At 41.5% G+C, this 19,290-nt stretch overlaps 1 protein-coding gene across 5 annotated transcripts in view; it reads right to left on the reverse strand.

Annotated features, from left to right (window-relative positions):
* Window positions 1-19,290, reverse strand: part of LOC126085091 (zinc finger protein 234-like) — an 80,012-nt gene that overhangs the window by 32,986 nt on the left and 27,736 nt on the right. The window lies entirely within an intron of this gene.

Genomic DNA, 19,290 nt, shown 5'->3' on the forward strand with positions numbered 1-19,290 from the left:
TCACAAAAGCCCAAATTCCATAATAGTTCCAACAATGCCTGTAACCTTGTAACACCTCACGGTCCGTCATGGTGTGTGCTGTAACATGTAATGAACACAACTTTTTTGAATAGACATATTTGTGGGTGAACAAAAAATACTTGGTATGCTACCTGATTAGTAGTAGGTTTGCCATTCTAAAAGAAGCTTTAACATACATTGATCTATGTTTATCCTGGAAGACACTGCAGGCTGGTCAATTTTCTCTACTGTGTTGTTGTTGTTGTTAGGTGCCGTCGAGTCGGTTCCGACTTATAGCAACCCTATGCACTACAGAACGAAACACTGCCCGGTCCTGAGCCATCCTTACAATCGTTGTTATGCTTGAGCTCAATGTTGCAGCCACTGTGTCAATCCACCTTATTGAGGGTCTTCCTCTTTTCCGCTGACCCTGTACTCTGCCAAGCATGATGTCCTTCTCCAGGGACTGATCCCTCCTGACAACATGCCCAAAGTATGTAAGACGCAGTCTCGCCATCCTTGCTTCTAAGGAGCATTCTGGTTGTACTTCTTCCAAGACAGATTTGTTTGTTCTTTTGGCAGTCCATGGTATATTCAATATTCTTCACCAACACCACAATTCAAAGGCGTCAACTCTTCTTCAGTCTTCCTTATTCATTTTCCAGCTTTCACATGCATATGATGCGATTGAAAATGCCATGGCTTGGGTCAGGTGCACCTTAGTCTTCAGGGTGACATCTTTGCTCTTCAACACTTTGAAGAGGTCCTTTGCAGCAGATCTGCCCAATGCAATGCATCTTTTGACTTCTTGACTGCTGCTTCCATGGCTGTTGATTGTGGACCCAAGTAAAATGAAGTCCTTGACAACTTGACTCTTTTTTCCATTTACCATGACGTTGCGCATTGGTCTAGTTGTGAGGATTTTTGTTTTCTTTATGCTGAGGTGTAATCCATACTGAAGGCTGTGGTCTTTGATCTTCATTAGTAAGTGCTTCAAGTCCTCTTCACTTTCAGCAAGCAAGGTTGTGTCATCTGCATAACACAGGCTGTTCATGAGTCTTCCTCCAATCCTGATGCCCCATTCTTCTTCACAGAGTCCAGCTTCTCGGATTATTTGCTCAGCATACAGATTGAATAGGTATGGTGAGAGAATACAACCCTGATGCACACCTTTCCTGACTTTAAACCAATCAGTATCCCCTTGTTCTGTCCAAACAACTGCCTTTTGATCTATGTAAAGGTTCCTCATGAGCACAATTAAGTGTTCTGGAATTCCCATTCTTCGGAGTGTTATCCATAGTTTGTTATGATCCACACAGTCAAATGCCTTTTCATAGTCAATAAAACACAGGTAAACATCCTTCTGGTATTCTCTGCTTTCAGCCAGGATCCATCTGACATCAGCAATGATATCCCTGGTTCCACGTCTTCTTCTGAAACCGGCCTGAATTTCTGGCAGTTCCCTGTCAATACACTGCTGCAGCCATTTTTGAATGATCTTCAGCAGAATTTTGCTTGCGTGTGATATTAATGATATTGTTGTATAATTTCCACATTCGGTTGGATCACTTTTCTTGGGGATAGGCATAAATATGGATCTCTTCCAATCACTTGGCCAGGAAGCTGTCTTCCATATTTCTTGGCATAGACGAGTGAGCACCTCCAGCGCTGCATCATCTCAATTGATATTCCATCAATTCCTGGAGACTTGTTTTTCGCCAATGCCTTCAGAGGAGCTTGGACTTCTTCCTTCAGTACCATTGGTTCCTGATCATATGCCACCTCTTGAAATGGTTGAATATCGACTAATTCTTTTTGGTATAATGACTCTGTGTATTCCTTCCATCTTCTTTTGAGGCTTCCTGCATCATTTAATATTTTCCCCATAGAATCCTTCACTATTGCAAGTTGGGGCTTGAATTTTTTCTTCAGTTCTTTCAGCTTGAGAAATGCTGAGTATGTTCTTCCCTTTTGGTTTTCCATCTCCAGCTCTTTGCACATGTCATTATAATACTTTATTTTGTCTTCTCGAGAGGCCCTTTGAAATCTTCTGTTCAGTTCTTTTACTTCATGAATTCTTCCTTTTGCTTTAGCTGCTCGACGCTCAAGAGCAAGTTTCAGAGTCTCCTCTGTCATCCACCTTGGTCTTTTCTTTCTTTCCTGTCTTTTCAGTGACCTCTTTCTTTCTTCATGGATGATGTCCTTGATGTCATTCCACAACTCGTTTGGTCTTCAGTCACTAGCGTTCAATGCGTCAAATCTATTCTTGAGATGATCTCTAAGTTCAAGTGGGATATACTCAAGGTCATATTTTGGCTCTCGTGGACTTGCTCTGATTTTCTCCAGTTTCAGTTTGAACTTGCATACGAGCAGTTGATGGTCTGTTCCACAGTCGGCCCCTGGCCTTGTTCTGACTGATGATATTGAGCTTTTCCATCATCTCTTTCCACAGATGTGGTCAATTTCATTTCTGTGTGTTCCATCTGGCGAGGTCCATGTGTATAGTCGCTGTTTATGTTGGTGAAAGAAGGTATTTGCAATGAAGAAGTCGTTGGTCTTGCAAAATTCTATCATTCAATCTCCGGCATTGTTTCTATCACCAAGGCTGTATTTACCAACTACTGATTCTTCTTCTTTGTTTCCAACTTTCGCATTCCAATCGCCAGTAATTATCAATGCATCTTGATTGCATGTTGGATCAATTTCAGACCGCAGCAGCTGATAAAAGTCTTCTATTTCTTCACCTTTGGCCCTAGCGGTTGGTGCGTAAATTTGAATAATAGTCGTATTAACTGGTCTTCCTTGTAGGTGTATGGATATTATTCTATCACTGACAGCATTCTACTTCAGGATAGATCTTGAAACGTTCTTTTTGACGATGAATGTGACACCACTCCTCTTCGAGATGCCATTCCCAGCATAGTAGGCTATATGATTGTCCAATTCAAAATGGCCAATACCAGTCCATTACAGCTCAATAATGCCTAGGATATCGATGTTTATGCATTCCATTTCATTTTTGATGACTTCCAATTTCCTAGATTCATACTTCGTACATTCCAGGTTCCGATTATTAATGGATGTTTGCAGCTGTTTCTTCTCATTTTGAGTCGTGCCACATCAGCAAATGAAGGTCCCAGAAGCTTTACTCCATCCATGTCATTAGGGTCGACTCTACTTTGAGGAGGCAGCTCTTCCCTAGTCATGTTTTGAGTGCCTTCCAACCTGGGGGGCTCATCTTGCAGCACTATATCAGACAACGTTTCACTGCTATTCGTAAGGTTTTCACTGGCTAATGCTTTTCAGAAGTATACCGCCGGGTCTGTCTTCCTAGTCTTAGTCTGGAAGCTCAGCTGAAACCTGTCCTCCATGGGTGACCCTGCTGGTATCTGAATACCGGTGGCATAGCTTCCAGCATCACAGCAACACACAAGCCCCCATAGTATGACAAAATTCCTATTTTTCCCCTTTCAATGAATACCATACTTATGCAAATAACGAGCACCTTCTACATTTGTTTGCCAACCACTACCTTCCACCGTGAGGTATTTTTGTAAGCCCACTATGCCTTTTTTTTTTTTTTTTTGTACGTGTTGCTATAAAAAAAATCGGCATAGCATGCTTAAGAAAACACCTCGCAGGGGGAGGGAACGGTTGGCAAACAAATAGAAGGTGTTCATTATTTGTGTAAAAATCATTTTGTGGAGAGATCCTTTCAGAAGAGGTTGACATTTTTCATCAAATTTTCACCTATTTGTCTTAACATTTATTAAAATTTCTAACCTAAATTAATTAATACTATTAAGTTTACAAAACTGGTGATTTTCCAACTCACTCCTCCCATGTGTATTGGTTGGCATTCTTTTGTAACAAAGGGCTTTCCACATCTCATTTCTTTGTACCAGTGTGGATTTGTGAATTCTTATTTAAAGGATTCACATGTACTACTAATATTATTTACTTAATAATCAAATTGCTTTAGATTTGGCCAGTGATGTCCTATTCAAAAGGCTCTCTGCCCTTCAGACTTGTGTTCATCATTCTTTGAGCTCTTTCAGTACTTACATTCTGATACTCTCTGTTCTGAGATTGCTGTGTACTTGCCCTGCCTCAGCCCTGAGATCTGCCATACCTTCTAGGAGCCATGGTTCCTACTAATGGAGAATGTAGTTAGCGATAAGAACAAGGTGCTAGGTGTGATCATTGCTACTGAGGTGTCTTTGATTTAGACCCTCTTAGCTATCATTTTTTTTTTTTTCTTTAGCTATCATAGGGAAACACTGGTGGCATAATGGTTTAGAGCTACAGCTGTTAACCCAAAGTTCGGCAGTTTGAATCCACCAGGTGCTCTTTGGAAACACTATGGGGCAGTTCTACTCTGTCCTATAGGGTCACTATGAGTCAGAATTGGCTCAATGGCAACGGGTTTGGTTTGGTTTTTAGCTATCATAATTACCAAATATATGCATGTGTATACATATACACATGTATATGTCTATGCACACAACCACATACACAGATACACACCCACACATACGTCTGTAGTTCTATAGCTTTCATACTGATACACCAAAATTCAAACCAGTATACTCCTTTCTATGTTTGTAATTCCATTATCCAACATATATTTATTCATTGTTAAATCATAAAATACACATAATGCAGTTTCAGAATTTCTAGCTCATACCACTGTGAAAAACTACTCAATTAACTAGAGTTCAGTGTTTTGTCTTTTTGTTTTTAGACTGAGGATATATATTCAAGATTCTGAGTAAAAGGCCCTTAAATTTGTTCTTACTTCCCCCTTAAGGATGGTTACTTTATTCATTTGAAACACATTTAGGTTAATTTGCTACCATGATTTTAACTTCATTGTTTTATCACCATTCTTCATTGTACATTTTTGAGTATGTAAATTAGTCACATTCCCAACATCAAAACTACACAAAAAGTTATACTCTAAGAAGCCCCACTCTCTCCATTCCTTCCACTCCTTTTCTCAATCATGCAGCACATACTTCCCGTTTAACCTAACCCCTGTACACAATTTCATTATCTTCTGGTTTATTATTCCCATAGTTCTTTCTACAGAAAATAAGCAATATGTGTACATTTTCTTATTTTTCCTTTTTGCTTCCCAAATCACTCCCTATTAGTACATTCTCTGTACAACTGCAAAAACTCCATTGCGTGGTTTATGTAACATTGCAGCTGTCGATGGGCATTGAGGTTGTTTCCAATATTTTCCCATTACAAATTATGCTGAAATAAATAACCTTGTCCAGCTACATTTTCTGCCTGTTGAAGATGTATCTTAAAGATAAACTCATAAAATTAGTTTTGCAGATTCAAATTTTATATATATATAAGTACTTCTGTTGCATATTTTCAAATTTCCCTCCATACTGGTTGTATCAATTTCCATTCCTGCTGGCAATGTATGAGAGTAGATTTTTGCCCAATTTTTGCAATGTAATGTGATATTAAACTTTTTAAGTTTTCCCAATATAACAGAGAGAAAGTACTTCAATGCAGCTTTAATTTGCATTTCTTTTGAGTAACGTGGAACATATTTTCAAGGGTCATGTTTACATTTTGTGTGAATTTTCACTTCAAATTCTTTCTCACTTTTCTATTGGAATTTGCTTTTCCCTCCTCAATTTCTGTTATATATATGTGTGTGTATCTATGTGTGTGTATATATTTATATATATATACATATATATAACCAAAAACCAAGCCAGTTGCCCTCGAGTTAATTCTGACTTATAGTGACCCTATAGTACAGAGTAGAACTTCCCCCTACATTTCCAAGGAGCACCTGGTGGATTCGAAATGCTGACCTTTTTTTGGTTAGCAGCTGTCGGTCTTAACCACTAAGCCATCAGGGTTTCCATATATATGTAATATTAACTCTGCCTCCTAAAAGCTAATGACAAGGGGCAAATAATTTATGCATCCTATGTCACCTCATCATTAGAATAAGGAAAAGAGCAGTACCACTTCACTCAGCTGCCATGTGGCTCAGTATGTTAATTCATATAAATTCCTATGAAAGAGCACTCTAAAACTGAGGTACTTGACATATCTAAAGTGGTTGACACAGGTCTGAATTGGACTCCATTTTGTCCTAGGCGCCTGCTTCAGCTTTTTAGAGTACATGACCCATGACCACATTCTTGACCATATAACTTGTTCTGCAACATTCTGAGGTGGACAACCAAGAATGCTGCAGAAAACAGAAGGAACCAGCTCCAGAATGCAGGAAAATGTGGCTAATGCTGAGTACCCCAGCCAACAGAAATTCTTGAGAAATGAGTCTTTCAAGAGCATGTTGAATGTCAACCAATCAGATGTAGCCCTTACACTTTTTCGAATTCTGTGCAAAGTTGTGTGTAAAAGACATGCACTTATGCTCCCTCTTTAGAATGCCATTTTAAACTTTTATTTTGGTGCTTCCTGATTTGCAAATCTTTGAATCTTAATAAAGCTCTTATTTGACAGGAACTCTGTTTTGTTTCCAACAATTACTTGGTGTCAGAAGCGGGACCTAAACAACCAGCCTGCAGCCCCGAAATCCTTGCCTGACACAAGTGAAGGATCCCACTGATCCCTTCTGGCAGCTCTCCACTGCACAGGAGCCTTGGCAGCCATTTAGTGAGTCCTCTCGGATCTCAAGCTGCATCTCATTATATTGCAGTTCAGCTCCATTTTATTCAGATTTTAGTTTGTGTCTGCAGATATTTGCCTCTGTCTTTTGCATGGTCATGGGTTCTGCTGAATATGAGCCGAGCAGATATCCTGCATGTTACATACCCAAGACTTACAGTCTTCAGTTATGTTTGCATTTAGAGCTATGGCATGACCAAAGACAGTTGGTCTGACCAGTGGCCACTTTTGGGTTCAAATGAATTGGCAAAATTGGTATACCTGAGATCTAAATCACAGAACTATATGAAAAAAAAAAAACCAAACCCACTGCCGTCGAGTCAATACCGACTCATAGCAACCCTATAGGGCTGAGTAGAACTGCCCGATACAGTTTCCAAGGAGCGCCTGGTGGATTTGAACTGGCAACCTCTAGGTTAGCAGCTGTAGCACTTAACCACTACACCACTAGGGTTTCCCACAGAACTCCAGACCCAAGCAAACGGCTTCAGATGCTTATTTCAATTGGAATTTAGGAGTTTCTAAAACTCTTAGTATTCAAATTGGCTTCTTTACAAGACACAATATCCAAATTTATCCAAATTAACCAAGATTAATAAGTGTCTTAAGGAGGAAACACACAAGACAATACATGAGTCCACACTTTCTGACCCCACTGCTCCTCCTTTCTCTGGACCCTACTCTCTTTCTGCACAATAAATAAGGACGTCTGAAGAAGAATTGATGCATTTGAATTATGGAATTGGCAAAGAATATTGAACAAACAATGCACGCAAGAAGAATAAACAAATCTGTCTCACAAATCTGTCTCAAAAGAAGTACAGCCAGAATGTTCTTTAGAAGGGAGGATGTCGAGACTTTATCTTCTGTACTTTGGGCATGCTATTAGGAGAGAAAAGTCTCTGGAGAAGGACTTCATGCTTGGTAAATAGAGGTTCAGCAAAAAAGAGGAAGAGCCTCAATGAGATGGATTGACACAGTGCCTGCAAACATGGGCTCAAACATAGCAACAGTTGTAAATATAGCGCAGCACATGGCAGTGTTTCATTCTGTTGTACACAGGGTAGCTATGAGTTAGAACTGATACAAGAGCACCTAACAACAATACCACCTAACAACAATTCTCTGTCTCCCAGGAAGGACCCTGGTCTCTCTGAAATGCCATTTGCAGAGGTGGGGCCAAGATGGCAGAGTAGTCAGATGCTCCTGGCAGTCCCTCTTACAACAAAGACCCCCAAAAACAAGTGAATCAATTATATATATGACAAGCTAAGAGCCCTGAAGATCAAAGGCAAAGTTAAGAAATTGGACTGAGTGGCAGGGGGAGGGGGAGAGAGTTCAGAAGCAGTGAGGAGTTGCCGGACCTGACTCAGTGGGAACCAGCACCCCACAGGCCCAATCCTCTGGTGTGACCTTGGCGGGGCTACAAGTAGTGTTCAGGACACATTCTTCACAACGGAGAGAGCAATGATTTCCTACTTAGTTCCAGGAATCCCTCAGAATGAGAAGATCCTATGCATCTGCTTAATTGTTTGGCCACAAGAGGGCGGAAAGCCTCTAAAGATAAATTTCAATTTGTTAAAATCCAAGTTAAACATTTAGGGCATATTCTAACTTCACGGGAGATCCAGTTAGATCCACAAAGACTTCTAAACATCTGTAGCCATCTCTTGCCAAATACAAAAAAAAAAAAAAAAATTAAAAAGCTTAGAGGTTTTTTAGGCCTAGGTTCCAAACTCTATGATGAACTCCTGAGCAAACAGAATGTTTCTGTGAACTTGAGGACTCTAACCAATCCCTGGCTTTAAGACTACCTAGCTAAGACACTTTTCATTATCTATTCATGAAACGAATAGAAATGCCTTAGGAGTACTTACTCAATTACATAGACATCACCAGAGACCTATTTGCTATTATAACCTCCACTTAGATCCTACAGCAAGACTATCCACCTGGCTTGAGAGTAGTTGCACCTAGTACCAAACTGATTGAAGCCACTGCTGCTATTGTTATGGGAAATGATTTTTAATGTGCTCATCCCACATCTGATGGACTCATTTATTCATGAATAGCCATACATATATGTACCACCTACATTTTCTGTGTCTCAGGTTTATTGGTGTCATGGATTGAATTGTGTTCCCCCCAAAAGGTGTGTATCAACTTGGTTAGGCCATGATTCTCAATGTTCTGTGGTTGTCCTTCATTATGTGGTTGCAATTTTGTTAAAAGGAGTAGGGTGGGATTGTAACACTACCCTTACTCAGGTCACCTCCCTGATCCAATGTAAAGGGGGTTTCCCTGGGATGCGGCCTACACCACATTTTATCTCTCAAAAGATAAAAGGAAAAGGAAGCAAGCAGAAAGTTGGGGGCCTCATACCACACAGAAAGCAGCACCAGAAGCAGAACATATCCTTTGGACATGGGGTCCCTGCACCTGAGGAGCTCCTTGACCAGGGGAAGATTGAGGACAAGGACCTTCCTCCAGAGCTGACAAAGACAGAAAGCCATCCCCGGGAGCTGACAGCCTGCATTGGGACTTGTAACCTGCTAGACTGTGATGAGAATAAATTTTTCTTTGGCCAAAGAATTAAGCAGATACATGGAATCTTCTCATTCTGAGGGATTTCTGGAACTAAGTAAGAAATCATCAACACATTGAAAATGAGGATAGAATTATGTGGAAACACTAGGTCCTCTAAATCAGCTTTTAAGACTTCAGAGAAATAGCTGGGAGATTCAGTAAAGCCCTGAGGCATGATGGGCCAGGTGTATTAGAGTCCGTCCAAAGTGAAGGCCAATCAATATTGGCTTCCCAGTGTGGTCTGGGTTACTAAAGAAAGCACTACATAGGGACACTACAGTAAAGACCTTAGCCTCGAGGTATTTGAGACAACAAAAGACGAGGATTTGGAACTACCAGAAATTGAGGAATCACCAGATGATTGATGGCCCTAAAGAGCCATCCATTTGTGGTATTTCTGTTATAGCAGCACTAGATGACTAAGACAGTAAGTTATGTACACCTGACAGTAGGTGCTGCCAGCAGTTGGGGACCTGTATAACTGTTTGAAATGGAAGAAATGGGTGTGTGCTGCAAGTTACTGTTTCTACAGGGTATTGTATGAGGTGGTGCTGAATCAATTTTTTTTAGGTAAAATGTGGATCTTCAAAAATATTTAGTCGGAATCAACTCAACAACAGTGGGTTTGGTTTTACTCTTACCAAAAGAATTTTTTTTCATCAAGGTGGAGGCACATACTAAAACTAAAAATAGTTCTCAAGTGATTAAAGGAAATTCTTAGGCTGGGTTCTCTAGAGAGGCAAAACCAGGAAAGCGTATAAATATATATATAAACCCGTTGCCCTCGAGTCGATTCCAATTCATAGTGACCCTAGAGGACAGAGTATAACTGCCACATAGGGTTTCTAAAGAGCAGCTGGTAAGTTCAAACTGCTGAACTTTATGGTTATTAAGTATAGCTCTTAACCCCTGAGCCACCAGGGCTGCAGTATATATATATATATATATATAAAACTCCATTGTCGTTGAGTCGATTCTGACCTTATAGTGACCCTACAGGACAGAGTAGAACTGCCCCATAGAGTTTCCAAGGAGTGCCTGGTGGATTCGAACTGCCACGGTTCTTTGCCTGTTGGCATGACCCAAATCTTCATTCCTGAAGGGTCTGGGCCATTAGTAGTCATGTCAGAATTGGGCAGCTGTATTTTTCCATTGACTTTAATAACAGGGAATGGTAGTACTAAGAGATGTCCTAAGGCATCTCCTATACTCCAGACATACTCTTCTTTACTTTCATTATGTAATATCAATTGAATTTCCTCTTGATAACCAGCCAATACAGTAACTCCCTTCTTTGCCTATTGATCCAGAGGTATGAGGAGCCCAAAGCGGTGGAGTGACATACTTAACTTCCAGTTCAATGGAATCATTGTTGTGTCTCCTGGTGGGATGATTCTTCAATTTGGAACTAAGAATTCCAAACCCACAGAGCATAAGGTCACTGGGACTGGAAGCAAAAATTTTGCGAGTGGGTTACAAGGGGTAATAGAGAGTGGTGCCACTCGCATTTCCACCCCTCAATGCCTCAACCCATGAATCCTGGCTATGGAAGAAACAGCACCATAATTGGACCCTGTTTTAGAGCATATACAGCCTCCTGGAGAATACTGCCAAACCCTGCAAGGGATCACCACCTAGCTGGCACTGTAATTGTATCTTTAGAAGGCCATCCATCATTCTATCAAGCCAAGTGTTTCAGCATGATGGGAAACAAGGTTAAGACCAGTGAATTCCATGAGCATGGGCTCATTGCCGCACTTCATTTGTTGTGAAGTGAGTCCCTTGATCTGAGGCAATGCTGTGTGGGATACCATGACAATGGATAAGGCATTCTGTAAGTCCACAGATGGTAGTTTTGGCAGAAGTATCGTGTGCTGGGAAGACAAATGCGTATCCAGAGTAACTGTCCATTCCAATAAGAACAGTTGCCCTTTCCATGATGGAAGTAGTCCAATGTAATCTACCTGCCTCCAGGTTGCTGGCTGATCACTTTGAGAAATGATGCCATATTGGAGACTCAGTGTTGGTCTCTGCTGATGGCAGATTGGACACCCAGCAGTGGCTGTAGCCAAGGAAGCCTTGGTGAGTGAAGCCTATGCATAACCTCCATCCCTGCCACCATGGCCACTTTGTTCATGAGCCCATTGGGCAATGATGGGAGTGGCTGGGGAAAATGCATGACTGGCTTTCACAAAACATGTCATCCTATACACTTCGTTGTTAAAATCCTCCTCTGCTGAGGTAACCCTTTAGTGAGCATGCACATGAGACACAAATATCTTCATTTCTTTGGACCATTCAGGGAGGTCTATCCACATACTTCTTCCCCATACCTTTGTCTCCAATTTTCCAATCATGTTCCTTCCAAGTCCCTGACTATCCAGGCAAACCATTGGCCACAGTCCATGAATCAGTATACAATCGCACATCTGGCCATTTCTCCTTCCAAGCAAAGTGAACAACCAGGTGCACTGCTTGAAGGTCTGCTCAGTGGGAGGATTTCCCTTCACCACTGTCCTTCAGCAAGGTCCCAGAAAGGGGCTGTAGGGCTACAGATCTCCACTTTTGAGTGGTACCTGCATATTGTTCAGAACCGTCTGTAAACCAGATACGAGTTTTCTCTTCTTTGGTCAACCGATCATAAGAACTCCCCATGAGGCCACAGGTGCAGACTGGGAAATGGAAGATAACGTAACAGGAGTGGAGACCATGGGTATTTGGGCCACTTCCTCATGCAACTTACCTGTGCCTTCAGGTCCTGCTAGGGCCTGATCGCGTATATACCACTTCCATTTAACAATGGAGTTCTGCTGTGCACGTCCAACTTTATGACTCTTTGGGTCAGACAACACCCAGTTCATGATGGGCGTCTCAGGTTGCAAGGTGACTTGGTGGCCCATGGTTAAGCATTCAGTCTCTACTACCCTACCCAGTGCTGTCAAGTCAATTCTAACTCATAGCAGCCCTATAGAAGAGCAGAACTGTCCCATAGAGTTTCCAAGAAGTGCCTGGTGGATTCGAACTGCCGACCCTTTGGTTAGAAGCCATAGCACTTAACCCCTATGCCACCAGCGTTTCTACTGAGGCCCAGTAAAAAGCCAAAAGCTGTTTCTCAAAAGGACAGTAGTTAACTGGAAAGGATGGCAGGGCTTTGCTCCAAAATCCCAGGGGTCTCCACTGTGATTCACCAATAGGGGCCTGCCAAAGACTCCAAACAGCATCTCTATCTGCCACTGACACTTCATTCACCATTGGATCAGCCAAATCATACGGCTCAAGGGGTAGATCAGCTTGTACAGCAGTCTGAACCTATTACAGAACCTTCTGTTGTTCTGGTGCCCACTCAAAACCAACAGTTTTTTGAGCCAATTGATAAACAGGCCAGAGTAGCACACCCAAATGAAGACTATATTGCCTACAAAATCCAAACAGACCCCCTAGGCATTGTGTCTCCTCTAGTTGTGGGAGGAGCCAGATGCAATAACTTATCCTTCACTTTAGAAGGAATACCTCAACATACCCCACACCACTGGGCACCTAGAAATTTCACTGATGTGGAAGGCGTCTGAATTTTTGTGGAATTAATTTCCCACCCTCTAGCACTGGGTTTTTTTTTTTTTTTTTTTTTTAGCATACAAATGTTTACCAATAAGCCCAAAGTCACTGAAAACCCCTCCTTACCAGGTCTAATCAGCATAACGTTATCAACGTAATGGACCAGTGTGATGTCTTGTGAAAGGGAAAGGCGATCAACATCCCAGTGAACTAAATTATGATATACAGCTGGAGAGTTGATGAAGCCCTGAGGTAGACATCTGAAGGTGTATTGCTGGCCTTGCCAGCTGAAGGCAAACTGCTTTTGATTGTCCTTCAAAACAGGCTTGGAGAAAAAGGCATTAGCCAGATCAGTAGCTGCATACCACATACCAGGAGACGTATTAATTTGCTCAAGCAATAAAACTACATCTGCAACAGCAGCAGCAATTTGAGTCACCACCAGGTTAAGTTTTCCATAATCCACTGTCATTCTCCAAGACCCATCTGTTTTTTGCAGAGGCCAAATAGTCGAGTTGAATGAGGACATGGTGGGAATCATCACCACTGCATCCTTCAAATCCTAGATGGTAACAGCAATCTCTGCACTTCCTCCAGGAATGCAGTATTGTTTTTGGTTTACTATTTTCATAGGTAGGGGCAGTCCTAATGGCTTCCACTTGGCTTTTCCTACCATAATAGCCCTTACTGCAATTGTCAGGAATTTAATGTGGGCATCCTGCCAGTTGTTGAGTGTATCTATTCCAATTATGCATTCTGGAACTGGGGAAATCACACCACAGGATGGGTTCAGGGACTCACTTCACCTACTGTGAGACAGACATGAGCTAAGACTCCATTAATAACCTGACCTCCATATGCCCCCACTCTGACTGTTGGTCCACAGTGATGTTTTGGGTCTCCTGGAATTAGTTTCAGCTTAGAGCCCATATCCAGTGATCCCCGAAAAGTCTGAATGTTTACTTTTCCCCAGTGAACTTTCATAAAAGGCCATAGCTCCCTTTGGGGAAGGCTAGGAGAAAGATTAACAGTACAAATTTTTGGCAGTGTATTGGAGTCCTTTCTCAAGAAGACAAGGTCTCCCCTTCATTCAAGAGGCTGTAGATCTTAAAACTCACTCAAGTCTGTCAAATGACTGAGGGGCTGTGACTCTGTTCTGGGGATCCAAGTTAGACTGCCATTCACTAGCACTAGAATTCATCCACCTGTACAGATCAATATTTAGTAGATTTCCTGTCTGTTTCACTTCTGAGGACACCGTGAATGGGTAGCTAACGCCCAAAGTCCATGCGAGTCAGATTATTTTGATTACTGCTTTGATTCTGCTGTCCATTACTGTAACCATGCCCACCTCGTCTTTCTGTCAATTTAGCGCTGCCACCTGGTCCCTACCACATGGGGTCCAATCAGATCCATTGTGGTTAGTGTTTTAATTCAGTTAGGGCAGTTCCCACTGTCAAATCTGGCTGACATAAAATAGCAATCACAGCAGTCTTCAAGGATGCTGGGCTCCCTTCACAAATTTGTTCTTCACCGTTGTGGTAAAAGGTGTGTCCTCTACCCATTCCATGTGTGGGTCTGTGGGTCTAACCTGATAAAACCACTTAACATGCTAATTTCCCTAAACCTTTGGATACCTTCCTCTACAGTGTACCAAGGCAGGTCTAGTATTTCAACTTGATTTAGTGTAGGCCACCGTATAATCCATGCTTCAGTGACCCAACCAAGTAAACTATTAGATCCTTTCCTAACCCTCTGAGCTGAAACATTGAATGAAGAATCTGTGCTTAGTGGCCCAGACTGATCCATCTTTATGTTCCTTGTACCATTATCACACATCCTTAATAACGGTTCCCACGCATATTCCCCAGGTTTTTGTTTGTACATATTAGAAGGCAGACAGTTCTTTTCGAGTGTAGCATACCTCACTTTTTGGGGCTCACTGGGACTTAATTCTAGTTATAGGTCTAGAAGCCAAAATAGATGGTGGGGATGTGTTATGAGAACATTCAGCATTATCTTGTAAGGCATCTGCCTCAGTCTATGCCCAAGCAATGACACAGACAAAAGCTCTTTGGTCATAGCCAGGTTAATCTTAACAGATGGGGGTGTAAGGAATAAAAGTTTTACTGGGGAGGGTGGTTTAGCAAAGATGGAGTAATCTCTTCAGATGGGAGTGGGAAGGGTGTTTCTGTTGGCCGGGGTGATTCAATGGAACTTAGGAACTCAGTGTCCCCAGCTTCCTGATTATCTGCCTGTATGTACCCATCCCAAGTTTCAGGATCCCATTTCTTCCCAATCAATGCCCTCACTCTAACTTCAGACACCACTTGGGGTTGGGAATTCAGTTGGTGTTGTAATTCAGACATTCTTATGATAAGACACAGGTTTGGTTTTCGGCAATATCAGCTCTGTTAATACAATAAGGATTTCTTTCAATGCCCAAGTGGAAACTTCGATGTCGTTTATGTGGCACTTGTTTAACTCCGAATACCTGAGCTCTTCTTTCCTTCACCAGTTTGTCTAGCAAAAGTAGGACCAGCCAACCAGCTTCCTTACACTTCTCATAATGACAAAATTGTAGGAAGGTATCAAACATAAGATCATCCAAAGCCTCACCTTTCACCAATAACTGATCTATTGGTGGTGATATTTCACATATTTCTATTGCCACTTCACGCCATGGATTAGAAGTGTCCTCTTTACTACCAGAAGCAGAGACATCAACATCTTTAACACTAACCAGACTTTAAAACCAATTTAGAAAACTCATTCTTATCATTTTGTTTTTCTAGAACCACTCCCAGTACCAATGTCTTAGGCTGGATTCTCTAGGGAAGCAAAACCAGTAAAGTGTATAAATATATAGAGATTTATGTTAAGGAAATGGGTCACGCAGTTGTAGAGGCTGGAACATGGGTTAGGTTGGAGGCTTCTCCTGATTCACGTAGCTGAAGGGATTGGTGAATCCAAGGTCAGCAAGTCAGATGGCAGGTCTCTGGCTCACAGGCTTCAAGCACCGATGAATCCAAAGATCAGCAGGCAAGATGGCAAGTAAGCTGTTAGACGAAACAGGAGCCAGCCGCAGAATTCAGTGAGGAAAAGCCCATGAGCCTTGCCAGAAAGTCCACTTATATCGGATGTAGGCCACACCCCCAAGGAAACTTCCTTTCAACTGATTGGCTTCCTCAAGGCATATTCCATCATAGAGGTGATGACATACCATATCTCATCGTGGAAGTGATTACATCATTACACGACTGCCAAACTTTATCATAACTGCCAAACCACTAAGAATCATGGCCCAGCCAAGTTGACACACAATTTTAACAATCACAAATACCAGCATGTTTTTTCACAAGATATTGATAAGGTGGTTATAAAAGTTATGCGGAAAACAAAGAGCTAAGAGCCAGTATAATCTGAAAGAAGAATGGGAGATTTAAAGTAATAGATACATTGCAGAGTTTTCTAAAGGATAGACAAAGGAATATATATCAAAATCTCAATAAAAACAGACACTTTAACTTGATGTGTGAAAAGAAAACACTGTGGTAGAGAAGGGAAAGAGGTCTTTTCTATATTGTACTGGATCAACTGGCTATCCACAGGGGAAACAATATTAGTCATTACCTCACAGAACGCAAATATATAAAATCCAAAAGGGCTGCAGATTTAAATTTGAAAATTAGAAACAATGATACTTTTAGGAAAGAAGCATAAAGAACAGCTTTGTTGTTACCTTGGAGCAGGAAAAAATTCTTAAACAAAAAAAACCCACGAACTATGAAATAAAAAATTGAAAAATTTGACTATTTTAAAGTTAAGGACCTCTGTTCATCAAAACATACCACTTGTAGAGTGAAAAGGCAAAAAGTGATTTTTAAAATATGTACCAAATATAATACTCACTTGCAGATGATACTCAAATCAGTAAGTAAAAGACAGGCAACCCAACAGAAAAATAGGCAAAATGCTTGACTAAGAGTTTAGAAGGATGTCAAAGTAGCCAATACCACAACATTCTAACTAGAAAGGCTAACATTAAAAAGGCTGGGGAAAAAAAAAAGTTCACAAATATGCCAACATTCGCATACCACTGGCGTGGTCGTTGTTAGGTTGAATCGGTTCCAACTCATATAGACTCTATATACAACAGAACAAAACACTGTCCAGTTCTGCACCATCCTCATGACTGTTACACTTGAGCCCATTGTTGCAGCCACTGTATCAATCCATCTCATTCAGGGTCTTCATTTTTGCTGACCCTCTACTTTACCAAGCATGATGTCCTTCTCCACTGGTGGGAGAGTAAACTGGTACAAAAAAAATTTTGGAATACTATTTGCAGTATCTACTAAAGTGGAACGTATTCTTACCCTATAACCCTATGGTTCCACCAACAGATAACCCGTTGCTGTCGAGTCGATTCCAACTCATAGCGACCCCATAGGACGGAACAGAACTGTCCCACAGAGTTTCCAAGAAGGACCTGATGGATCTGAACTGCTGGCCTTTTGGTTAGCAGCTGTAGCTTTTAACCACTATGCCACCAGTGTTTTCACTAATAGATATGTTACCTATATAAATATATCATACATTCAGCAAATGTATGAATATTAAAAAAAATCAGAAAAGTTATCCTTAAGATCCTATTCCTCTACTTCCAGTACCAAAATTTGTATCCATTAAGTGTTCAACCAGAGACCAAAAATCAGTAGCAGATATATACTGAGAGATTTATTTCAAGTAACCGGCCTACATGATTGTGGAGTTTGCTCAAAATCCATATGGCACATGGTCAAGGGCAAGTTGGAACTCTCTGGCATAAGCTGAAGCTACTGTCCAGACAGGATTTCTTCTTCAAGGAATCTTCAATATACTGAAACTATTTGTACAAATAAATTGGTTTATGCTGAATATCTTCTTTCCTTCTTTTGAGTCTGAAATTTTAATACATGTTAAACAGAGACTGCCTATGTGACGAGACCCCAATAAAAGCTTTGGGCACTATATCTGTAATGTGCTTCCCTGGTAGGTATTTTACATGTTGCCACATATGAATGATGAAAGAATTTAATGTCATCCATGTTCCAAGCTTGGAAGTTTGTGCCTGGTTTCAACTTCACCCCAAATGCTTTTTCCCTTTACTTATTTTACTTTGTAGCTTTTCACTGTAATTAATTATAGCCATGGATATAACTATATACCGTCTCGTGAGTACTCCTAGTGAAATCTCAGATCCTGGGTGTGATCTTAGGAACCCCTGACACATCACGCATATTGGGACAGCATTAAAAACAAACAAAAAACCACCGTCATGGAGACGATTCCGACTCATGCTACCCTATAGGACAGAGTAGAACTGCCCCATAGGGTTTCCTAGGCTGTAATCCTTACCAGGAGTCCTGGTGGCACAGTGGTTAAGAGCTTGGCTGGTAACCAAAAAGGTTAGCAGTTCAGATCCACCAGCTGATCCCTGGAAAACCTATGGGGCAGTCCTACTCTTCCCTAGAGGGTTGCTATGAGTCAGAATGGAATCACAGCAATAAGTTTTGTTTTTTTTTTACTCCTTACAGAAGCAGACTGCTATCCTTCTCCTGCAGAACCACCGGGGGTTTCAAACTGTCGACCTTTCCGTTAGCAGTCCAGCACTTTAGCCACTGTATTTATTACCAGCATAGACCTTATTAAGTACTTTGAATCCTGTGAAAGTATGATCCAGACAATCAATTATGGAAACCTGTCTCTGTGTCAGCTTGGCTGGTCCACGATTCTCAGTGGTTGAGTAGTTACAATGTCGTTTGGCAGCCTTCATGTAACAATGTGATCACCTCCATCACGGGATGGATCTGTGACGAATATCCAGTCAGTGGAAAGGGAGTTTACTTGGGGACGGGGCCTGCATCCAATATAAGCAGACTTTCAGGCAATGCTTGCTGGCTTTTGCTCTGCTCTGGATCCTGCATTTGGCTGTCAGCATCTGTCCTCCAGTTCTGGGACTTGGGCCAACAGCTTGCCGATCTTGGATTCATTAGCCTTCACAGCTGTGAGCCAGCAGCCTGGCAGGCAACCTGTAGATCCTAGGTTCTTTAGCCCCTGCAGTTACGTGAGTCAGGAGACGCCTCCTGCCTGACACTTGACACTTTGCCCATGGACTTGGGACTTCCAAGCCTCTATAACCACATGAGATCTTCTTGAGATAAATCTCCCCATATATAGACACAAATACATGCTTCACTGGTTTTGCTCCTCTAGAGAACCCTGCCTAAGACACCCTCATAGGTATACTTTGCTGAGTGTTATAGCTTCCTGTAACTGTAAATATGACTGTTAATGACGTTATACCACTGTAGGTCCTAAACCTAATCATTCTGAGTTATTAAGAGAGCAGAAGAGACAAAGAGACACATAAAGGAAGAAGATATATGCCAAAGAATTCATGGAACAATCAACAAGGACAACCCGCTAAAGCCACAA

The sequence above is a fragment of the Elephas maximus genome, chromosome 11 (assembly GCF_024166365.1).
Source record: "Elephas maximus indicus isolate mEleMax1 chromosome 11, mEleMax1 primary haplotype, whole genome shotgun sequence".
Lineage (NCBI taxonomy): Eukaryota > Metazoa > Chordata > Mammalia > Proboscidea > Elephantidae > Elephas > Elephas maximus.